An 11,338-nucleotide genomic window follows, 5' to 3' on the forward strand; every position below is an offset into this window, starting at 1 on the left:
CCCCCGTTGACAATGCTCAGAAAATATACCAAATATATAGTTTATCAGTAGCCTAGGCCTAGGTTGGAACATTGAATTCCTCTCACAACTTTGTTGCTGCATCGTCCAGGTTAGTGCCATTTGAAACTATGATGACATTTTTTTCCATTCACTGTAATTGTATTACTAGGATTGGAAAGCATATCAAATCGTTGATCAGAGTTTATAGAAACATATTTGAAAAAACACACTGGACCAGACTGCTGGTCTCAAGTCATTGATGACTCATTGTCAAAACCCAAAAAACTTTGAAAAGGGAACTGTGCTTCACCTATAGGAAAAGGATTTTGAAAGCCATAGGTTTTAAATGGGTTACCAGAACCCAAGGACACTGTTTTTTCAACTGGGCATAGCAGAGCTTTATCTTTGAGGTTTTTCTGAGATAGGATTCCTGCATTTGTATGGAAGACAGGGTGTAGCATGACATTAAAAGCTAGACGGACGATCTTGAAAGATTCTATCCTCAGACCACAACAGGAGAGTAACTGTAAATCTAAGGCGAGAGGCTTCATCTGATGTTTTCCCAGGGTAGCTTCAAGGACACTATTTGTCATTATGTTTCCATATGAAGCCTGAGGAGAAAAAAGTGGTTATAAACATGACATTAAACTGAACTAAACTCTGAGGGCTTTCAAATGATGTTTCAGACACCTCGGCCAACCTTACCCATAAATATCAGAGGTGCGTCAATAGATACAAGATTTTTAGATGACAAATAGTAGGGGTATACCTGAAAACATAAATACAAGTCATTCAACCCATGTCCCTTTTCCTGTTGGTATACCTGAAAACATAAATACAAGTAATTCAATCCATGCCCACTTTCCTGTTGGTATACCTAAAAACATAAATACAAGTAATTCAACCCATGTCCTTTTTCCTGTTGGTATACCTGAAAACATAAATACAAGTAATTCAACCCATGTCCACTTTCCTGTTGGTATACCTAAAAACACGAATAGAAGTCATTCAATCCATGTCCTTGTGATTTACTATTGACAAACCAAGATTGTACAACATGTCGTGGTTGATTTGATCAGTCAGGTACTCAAGTTGCATCATCATGATGATGTGGCCGGCGACACTTTGCTTCCTGAAAGTCCAATAGGTCGTTATCAATAAAGGATTACAGTACTGTGCAGAGCGTTCAATTTGGCTGCTGGGGGGCAAGGACAACTATGTGCAGTTTACAAGGGATTGTGTAGCCTAGTGGTTAGAGCATTGGACTAGTAACCGAAAGGTTGCAAGTTCAAATCCCCGAGCTGACAAGTTACAAAATCTGTCGTTCTGCCCTTGAACAGGCAGTTAACCCACTGTTCCTAGGCTGTCATTGAAAATAAGAATTTAAGTCTTAACTGACTTGCCTAGTAAAATAAAGGTACAAAAAAAATGTTTTATAACTATTCTGTTTCAATATCATCACCTCTTGAATAGCATAGTCTGAACTACACATTTCTGATTATTACACATTTAGCTCTATCATCAGAGTGGTACATCAAGTAACCGAATGCTTTTCGTGATCAGTAAAACATCAACTGATCATGTCATTTCAGATATGTGAGGGTATCCTCAAGTAGCCTATCAATTTGGCATGTAGCTAGCCAACTAGCTAAGCAAACGACGTGTCATTTAGCTTGCCTCATCAGGGATTAGGCTTTTGGAAAGAGCTTGACATCTGCAAGTTGTCAGTTGGACTTCTGTCAGCACCACTATAGATGACAAGTGAATCAAACAATATTTGGATATGGCCATATAGTTTGTCCCCTGGAAGTTAGCTATGTTAAGTAGCCATATTGATGTGATCTGTTATTATCTAGCTGGCCAAATTGACATGGTCCATCAATCAATGTAGCCTATCATGTCTGTCAGCAGCAATCGTGATTGAACACTATTAAAAACAATGTTGAAAAGGGGATAATTTTTGTTAACTTTTCTAGGTAGGGCTACGTTGGTTGGAGAACACAAGTACTTGCCACTATGTTTAACCAACTATACAAAGTTTCTACCGGTAGCTTGCAAAGTTAACATTACATCGGCAAATGGACCCTTCTGCTGCTTGACAGGCAATTAAAGCCAACAAAGGATGGGACATGAATCAAAACCACTCATATTTGCAAGGTATAGTTAACTTTTATTTGATATCACTCAAATATCAAATTGATTGTGAGGCTACTCCTACGTATCTGAAATTACATGATCAATGGATGTTTACTGATGATGAAAAGCATGTAGTTACATGCTGTATAACTCTGATGATAGAGCTAAATGTGTGCAGTTGTTTTGCATGGAATAATCCAACTTCTTTTTCTGACTTTGCTCTTCAAGATGTGATGACCTTACAACCAAATAATTAACATTTATTTAACAATCCTTTGAAAACGGCACGCAGTTGTCAATGATTTTAGTGGACCTGGTGGTCTCCTTGCCCACCAGCAGGCAAATCGAACACTCTGCACCTTATTGCGCATTTTACTGATAACAACCTATATCTTGAAAACTTAACTGCTGTCATGCAAAACATTTTGGGACTGTATCAACAGTGGACTAATGGTACAAAATACCAAAATATAGTTTTTTAGTGATGATTAAGATGATTTACTTTCCTTCTCAAACACCTGGTTTAAAATATAGACTTTGTTGTACTAGGAATGCATACTGTAGTTACGGTTAGTATTTGAGGTGTAACATTATTCTACAATGCATATGAGAGTTCACAGTACATACAGTTACATAGTGCTACTCTCAGTTTGCTGTGAAACCACTGCAAATCAAGGCCTGATTTTACTATAGTGGTTTCATTCTCTGTTCTGCTCCGATAACCTTTTAAGACTATACAAAACCCTCCCTTTAATACATAAGACATTGCTTGATGCTTTCATAATGAAAACAAATAGTACCCTCTGTTGTCGTGTTACACATGGTTGTTTTTATGGGACAAGTGGTTTTTTATGTCCCTTAAGATATCACATTATGTAAAGGAGAATGGATTTCTGCACGAGGTGCTGTATGTCTTTATTATGTACTGGACTCCCCTTTTAACAACACCTGAAGTTAAGTTTATTTTTTATTTTTTACCAAATACCCATTGTCACTGTACTGTAGGCTACCTGAGCCCCATTGTCACTGTACTGTAGGCTACCTGAGACCTATTGTCACTGTACTGTAGGCTACCTGAGACCCATTGTCCCTGAGACATTCTTAGCAGTACGTTCAGTAAATTGTAAAAAAAAAAAGAAATCATATTTGACTGGTGCTGATCCCTCCATCAGTAATCAGCCACATAATTAATCACGAACATAGAATAATTACTCAGAGATCTGTAATGATCTGCACTTCATTTAACTAAGTATAATACACCTCCATTGATTAATTACCGCTTGTTATATAATGAATTATGATAGACATTTTGGGAGTCTGCAGTTTCTTAGCAGGAGCAAGACTCACTGTGCCTTCCAGGTATTACTTACTACATGTGACTCTTGCTACAGTGTGCAGGTTTTTTCTGGATCAATAAGGGGCTTATGTGGTGGGTGTAGTAGGGGGTGGGGCATGGGGTGTGGCAATGGGCGCGGTCAGCCCGAATTTCAGAGATCATTCTAGAGGACCCAATCTTGGTGGTGTAGATTATTTTTTTGCATTTTAAACCCAATTTTCTTCTACAAATTTGTCTGTGGAGCTGAGCAAAAATGTTGCAGTTTTAAAGCAAATATTCATAGTTTCTATGCCTTTTGCCATGGCTAATACTCAAACATAATAACAAAATCAATACTGCTAAATTCATTGTTTTTGGAATTTTGAATTCTCCCTGATTGTCTAGCTTTTATTTAGGCGATTGTTTGTTCTCAAAGATTATATTGTTACAAAATATATAGGTCCATTATATTTTCTACATACTTTATATCTGTTATATACTTTACATATCTTAGTCGTTTAAGTTTACACTGGAAGCGTTTTCCCATCCTAAAATTATGTCTATATATACAGTGCCTTCGGAAAGTATTCAGACCCCTTGACTTTTTCCACATTTTGTTACGTTACAGCCTTATTGTAACATTTTATTCAATCGTTTTTTTCCCTCATCAATCAACACATAATACCCCATAATGACAAAGCAAAAACAGGTTTTTAGAAATGTTTGCTCATTTATAAACAAACAACAATTGAAATGTGACATTAACATAAGTATTCAGACCCTTTACTCAGTACTTTGTTGAAGCACTTTTGACAGCAATTACAGAATCGAGTCTTCTTGAGTATGATGCTACAAGATTGGCACACCTCTATTTGGGGAGTTCCTCTCATTCATCTCTGCAGATCCTCTCAAGTTCTGTCAGGTTGGATGGGGAGTGTTGCTGCACAGCTATTTTCAGGTCTCTCCAGAGATGTTAGCTCGGGTTCAAGTCTGTGCTCTGACTTGGTCTTTTACCAAATAGGGCTAGCTCCTGTATACCACTCCTACTTTGTCACAACACAACTGATTGGCCCACAAATGAACTTTTAACAAGGCACATCTGTTAATTGAATTGCATTCCAAGTGACTACCTCATGAAACTGGTTGAGAGAATGCCAAGAGTGTGCAAAGCCGTCATCAAGGCAAAGGGTGGATACTTTGAAGAATCTAAAATATTTAGTATATTTAGGTTTGGTTAAGACTTTTTTGGTTATTACCTGGATTCAATTTGTTATTTCATAGTTTTGATGTCTTCACTATTGTTCTACAATGTCAAAATAAAGAAAAACCCTTGAATTAGTAGGTGTGTCTAAACTTTTGACTGGTACTGTATATAGTGTATCTGCAGTCTTGGAACAATAACGACAGACCGGTAAATGGAGGTTGGCTTTGATGTTCTGTACCTGCTGTTTGAAGTATCTCCTGTCCTCCTCATCCACCAGCACCAGGTTGAGGAAGTACCGCACAGAGAACTTCTTGTTGACATCCCTCATGGTGGCTGTCAGGTCGTAGCCAGCCAAAAATTGGACTCTCCTAAGAGCGAAAGAACAGGCATGAAGAGGATTGTGAAACAAGTTCCATGGCAAGAAGAGACAGATGTACACTAAGTCCTGAAAACATTATGCTGCTTTGGTGGGGTGAAATAACAAAATAAAATAGATCAAATGAAATAAAAATCATAACATTGGGACAAAACAACACCATACTGTGCTCTCTGTAGTTGTGCTAGGCCCTGCAAAGGAATGTCACATGACCAAATACATACATTTCACACTGTTCTTAAAGCAAACGCCGAGATTACAGGGCAGTTTTACGTTTTCACAACATTTGAAATCTGAAGAATCTGGAACATTCAATAATTTAAAATAAAAATGTTATTTAAAAGAGTAACATCTTATGCCGTTTTAAGTGAACTTTCCCTTTAAGTAAACCTCATCTCACCTATTCCAGTCATCTCCTTCTTTATCAATTGAAGTTCCATGTGTTGGATTTTGATTCTCACCAGAAGGAAATAGATTTTACCCACAATGACATCTTTCAAGTGGTATCTGAGAAGACAGTTGAGGTCAGGTCAAGTTATACATTTATAATAACGTATATATAAATTCTAATCATTTATTTAATTTCTGAATTCTGAATCTGAAACCGATTTTGACATGTATTTGCTACTGTGCTATGGTTTGAATGCATGAATGTCTTATAGTGGTATTGTAACGGCGTTCTTCATTTGTAGAAAGAGAGTCGGACCGAAATGCAGCGTGGTGGTTACTCATGACTTTAATGAAAAAAAGTGACACATGAAACAACTAATAAATACAAAAACAACAAACGGAACGTGAAACCTAATTACAGCCTATCTGGTGAAACTACACAGAGACAGGAACAATCACCCACGAAATACAAAGCGAAACTCAGGCTACCTAAATACGGTTCCCAATCAGAGACAACAAGAAACACCTGACTCTGATCGAGAACCGCCTCAGGCAGCCCAAACCTAACTAGACACACCCCTAATCATAGCAATCCCAATCCTATAAAACCCCAATGCGAAACACAACACGTAAACCCCTGTCACACCCTGGCCTGACCAAATATATAACGAAAACACAAAACACTAAGACCAAGGCGTGACAGAACCCCCCCCCCCCCCCCCCCAAGATGCGGACTCCCGGACGCACCTCAAAACCATAGGGAGGGTCCGGGTGGGCGTCTGTCATTGGTGGCGGCTCCGGCTCGGGACGTGGACCCCACTCCATAAATGTCATAGTTCCTCCCCTTCGCGTCCTGGGATAATCCACCCTCGCCGCCGACCATGGCCTAATAGTCCTCACCCAGAACCCCACAGAACTGAGGAGCAGCTCGTGACTGAGGGGCATCTCGGGACTGAGGGACAGCTCAGGACTGAGGGGCAGCTCGGGACTGAGGGGCAGCTCGGGACTGAGGGGCAGCTCGGGACTGAGGGGCAGCTCGGGACTGAAGGGCAGCTCGGGACTGAAGGGCAGCTCGGGACTGAGGCAGCTCGGGACTGAGGGGCAGCTCGGGACTGAGGGGCAGCCCGGAACTGAGGGGCAGCCCGGAACTGAGGGGCAGCCCGGAACTGAGGGGCAGCCCGGAACTGAGGGGAAGCCCAGTACTGAGAGGAAGCCCAGTACTGAGAGGAAGCCCAGTACTGAGAGGAAGCCCAGTACTGAGATGAAGCTCAGGTAGGTAGTAGGCTCCGGTAGATCCTGGCTGGCTGGCGGATCTGGAAGATTCAGGTTGACTAGCAGATCTGGAAGATTCAGGTTGACTAGCAGATCTGTAAGATTCTGGTTGACTAGCAGATCTGGAAGATTCTGGTTGACTAGCAGATCTGGAAGATTCTGGTTGACAGGCTGATCTGGAAGAATCTGGTTGACTGGCAGATCTAGAAGATCATGGCTGACTGGCGGATCTAGCTGCTCTATGCAGACTGACAGCTCTGACTGCTCCATGCAGGCTGACAGCTCCTTGCAGACTGGCAGCTTTGGCTGCTTCATGCAGACTGACAGCTCTGACTGCTCCATGCAGGCTGACAGCACCCTGCAGACTGGCAGCTCCTTGCAGACTGACAGCTCCTTGCAGACTGACGGCTCCTTGCAGACTGGCAGCTCTTTGCAGACTGACCGCTCTGGCTGCTTCATGCAGACTGACAGCTCTGACTGCTCCATGCAGACTGACAGCACCCTGCAGACTGGCAGCTCCTTGCAGACTGACAGCTCCTTGCAGACTGACAGCTCCCTGCAGACTGGCAGCTCCTTGCAGACTGACAGCTCTGACTGCTCCATGCAGGCTGACAGCTCCTTGCAGACTGACAGCTCCTTGCAGACTGACAGCTCCTTGCAGACTGACAGCTCTTTGCAGACTGACAGCTCTGGCTGCTTCATGCATACTGACAGCTCCCTGCAGACTGGCAGCTCCTTGCAGACTGACAGCTCTGACTGCTCCATGCAGGCTGACAGCACCCTGCAGACTGGCAGCTCCTTGCAGACTGACAGCACCCTGCAGACTGGCAGCACAGGCTGCTCCGAACAGGCAGGAGGCTCCGGCAGCGCTGTAGAGGAGAAAGGCTCTGATAGCGCTGAACAGACGGGAGACTCCGACAGCGCAGGAGGGAAGGAAGGCTCTGGAAGCGCTGAAAAGACAGGAGACTCCGGTAGCGCAGGAGAGGAGAAAGGCTCCGACAGCGCTGGAGAGGCGGGAGACTCCGACAGCGCAGGAGGGCAGGAAGGCTCTGGCTGTGCTGAACAGGCGGGAGACTCCGACAGCGCAGGAGGGGAGAAAGGCTCCGACAGCGCTGGAGAGGCGGGAGACTCCGACAGCGCAGGAGAGGCGAGGCGCACGCCTGATGCACTGGTGATACTGGAGCGAGGACACGCACAGGAAGCCTGGTGCGGGGAGCTGCTACCGGAGGACTGGTGTGTGGAGGTGGCTCTGGATAGACCGGACCGTGCAGGCGCACTGGAGCTCTTGAGCACCGAGCCTGCCCAAGCTTACCTGGCTCGATGCCCACTCTAGCCCGGCCAATACGAAGGGCTGGTATGAACCGTACCGGGCTATGCACCCGCACTGGAGACACCGTGCGCTCACTAGCATAACACGGTGCCTGCCCGGTCTCTTTAGCCCCCCGGTAAGCACAGGGAGTTTGCGCAGGTCTCCTACCTGGCATAGCCATACTCCCTGTAAGCCCCCCCCCAATAATTTTTTGGGGTTGCTTTTCGGGCTTCCTTGCCAACCGTGTTCCCTCGTATCGTCGGCTCCTATCTCCTGCTGCCTCTGCTTCCTCCTTGGGGTGGCGATATTCACCAGGCTGAGCCCAGGGTCCTCTTCCGTCTAATATCATCTCCCAAGACCAGAAGTCCTTATATCGCTGCTCCTCATGATTAACAGGGAGAGTTGGCTCAGGTCTGACTCCTGACTCTGCCACTCTCTCCCTGAGCCCCCCCCCAATACATTTTTTGGGGTGACTTTCGGGTTTCGCTCTGCGCCGCCGTGTTTTCCTTTTCGACTCCATTCGCCTATAGCCCTCTTCACACTGCTCTAGCGAATCCCAAGCGGGCTCCTGCACTCTCTCTGGGTCGGCCGCCCACCTGTCGATTTCTTCCCACGTCGTATACTCCATGCCATTGCTGTCCATAACGTCCTCCCTTCGCTGCTCCTGCTGTCGCTGCCTGTTACCACGCTGCTCGGTCCGTGTGTGGTGGGTGATTCTGTAACGGCGTTCTTCGTTTGTAGAAAGAGAGTCGGACCGAAATGCAGCGTGGTGGTTACTCATGACTTTAATGAAAAAAAATTACACATGAAACAACTAATAAATACAAAAACAACAAACGGAACGTGAAACCTAATTACAGCCTATCTGGTGAAACTACACAGAGACAGGAACAATCACCCATGAAATACAAAGCGAAACTCAGGCTACCTAAATACGGTTCCCAATCAGAGACAACAAGAAACACCTGACTCTGATCGAGAACTGCCTCAGGCAGCCCAAACCTAACTAGACACACCCCTAATCATAGCAATCCCAATCCTATAAAACCCCAATGCGAAACACAACACGTAAACCCATGTCACACCCTGGCCTGACCAAAATATATAACGAAAACACAAAACACTAAGACCAAGGCGTGACAGGTATATATAAACTCAGCACAAAAAGAAACGTCTCTTCTTCAGGACCCTGTCTTTTAAAGATAATTCGTAAAAATCCAAATAACTTAACATATCTTCACTGTAAAGTGTTTAAACACTGTTTCCCATGCATATTCAATGAACCATAAACAATTCATCAACATGCACCTGTAGAACGGTCGTTAAGACACTAACAGCTTACAGACAGTGGGCAATTAAGGTCACAGTTATGAAAACTTAGGACACTAAAGAGGCCTTTCTACTGACTCTGCATAAGAGTCAGTAGAAAGAGGGAACTTGCAGGTGCCTTGGTGGAAGAGTGGGGTAACATCTCACAGCAAGAACTGGCAAATCTGGTGCAGTCCATGAGGAGGAGGTGCACTGCAGTACTTAATGCAGCTGGTGGCCACACAAGATACTGACTGTTACTTTTGATATTGACCTCCCCTTTGTTCAGGGACACATTATTCAATTTCTGTTAGTCACACGTCTGTGGAACTTGTTCAGTTTATGTCTCAGTTGTTGAATCTTGTTATGTTCATACAAATATGTACACATCTTAAGTTTGCTGAAAATAAACTCAGTTGACAGTGAGAGGAGGTTTCTTGCATACATTACATGGCCATACATTTAGTCTGTGTGGAATGTTATCAATGGTCAGGGCATGTGTTTATTATTTAATCTTTATTTAAGAGGAGGTCATGAGAACCGTATCAGCATACAACACCATGTGCATGAGACGTTTGTGACATTTCAAAGGATTTCCGATACTTCAGTTTGTGACCACTATTGTGCATTACGGCTTGAAATAGAAACGGCATAGGCTTTGTAGTTATACTAACCTTGGCTTGACTAAACATAAACAACATTTTGGAGACTATATTTTATATATTTGAACCAACCTCCACAGCAACCACTTTTGAAAGATACAACCTTACCTTAGCTTTGCCTAAAGGAACAAAGAAAGAATCCCATGTTCAAAGAAATCAGTGATGAATCTGTTTTTCCCTTTGAGGTGTTCCTTTTAATCACTTAACAATTAGTCTCTTTGCCCTTTCACTCACCTCATGCACACTTACTGTTAATTCATCACTGCTTCTGTTTCGTCACACCAGCGGGTCCCCTCTCCCACTCTGACATTAAAGCCTTCCAATAAACCCTTTAGACCCACATTCGGTTTCCCGCATCCACAACACGGGTGAAGGTCTGTCTCAATCCGATCCAGCTTCTCAGCACTACCCTCATATCTCCGCTCACATTCTGTTGGCATTTATTCCCCACACAAAATCCAATCAGAATCAGTTGGCCTCGAGTTCTGGCACTGGTTCTATCATGCCACAACTGCAACTCTCTCTTATCTTGCCATGTGTCCCTTTCACAATGCCTGTCGTTGTGGCAACTGTGTCACTTCCGATGGTCTTTGTGGAACCTACAGCCCGTCCCAGACATTTGTCCACTGACCTACTGATCCAAGGCATTTGACCTTCTGTTAACATGTAAATGAGAAATGTAGTTTGATGATACTCAAAAAAAAATCCTATTTTGAAACTTGTCATTATCCCTTATGTTGTGCTGTGGAGGCATGTACTGATTACGGTTGACTTCATTTCTGTCAGTTGGATTTTTCAGTGGGCACATCAGGTCAACAACTGTGGCTCATCATGATTTTACCTAGTTGTGGTTTATCTCTACTTGAGTGAGTGAGAGTTCATTGAACTGTGTGCAGTGACCTTTTTAGTGGTTGTTTGTGTTTGAAAAGGTGGTTTTGGATCTCTGTTTGGCCTCTGTGAATACAGGTAACAATTTCAGATCCTGAGAATGCTTAAGCATGTTGTCATTTTCCCAGAGATAAAATTAGAGTCCTGAGAGGGAATTAAAAAGAAATAATGCAATCCATCTCCCTTTCTCTCTGCCGGTCGCAGAAACTCTGAGTTTGTTTGTTTACGTCAGTCATGCATTATTGAGCAGCGCTTTAAACATTACCACTCTCCTGTCATGAGAACCAGCATCTTCTCTGTTCCAGGGTTGAAGTACAGGTGTAGGGTCTTAATTTGACCTATATTGTCATAGCAAAATAATCCTGCAGCAACAGGAATTGAATGTTTAGTCCATAATGTTGCTTGATCGGTGGTTAGGGTATTAGCTGGCCAAAAGTAGGTTACATTAGAAGTGTAATATTACTAATATAACTGTTAG

The 11,338-nt window shown here is 43.4% G+C and overlaps 1 long non-coding RNA gene across 2 annotated transcripts; it reads right to left on the bottom strand.

Moving 5' to 3' along the window:
- Window positions 1-5,200: 5,200 nt before the first annotated feature.
- On the bottom strand, window positions 5,201-10,394 carry LOC109870486 (uncharacterized). 2 transcript variants are annotated; one of them, XR_002252161.2, is made up of 3 exons: window positions 10,222-10,394; window positions 5,432-5,538; window positions 5,201-5,222 (listed from the first exon to the last, which is right to left on the bottom strand). It is a non-coding gene; the product is annotated as an uncharacterized LOC109870486 (long non-coding RNA). The 2 variants fall into 2 exon arrangements; XR_002252160.2 differs by having other exon boundaries at window positions 10,207-10,394.
- Between the last annotated feature and the right edge of the window lie 944 nt (window positions 10,395-11,338).

This window comes from Oncorhynchus kisutch, linkage group LG25, assembly GCF_002021735.2.
Source record: "Oncorhynchus kisutch isolate 150728-3 linkage group LG25, Okis_V2, whole genome shotgun sequence".
In the NCBI taxonomy this organism is placed as follows: domain Eukaryota; kingdom Metazoa; phylum Chordata; class Actinopteri; order Salmoniformes; family Salmonidae; genus Oncorhynchus; species Oncorhynchus kisutch.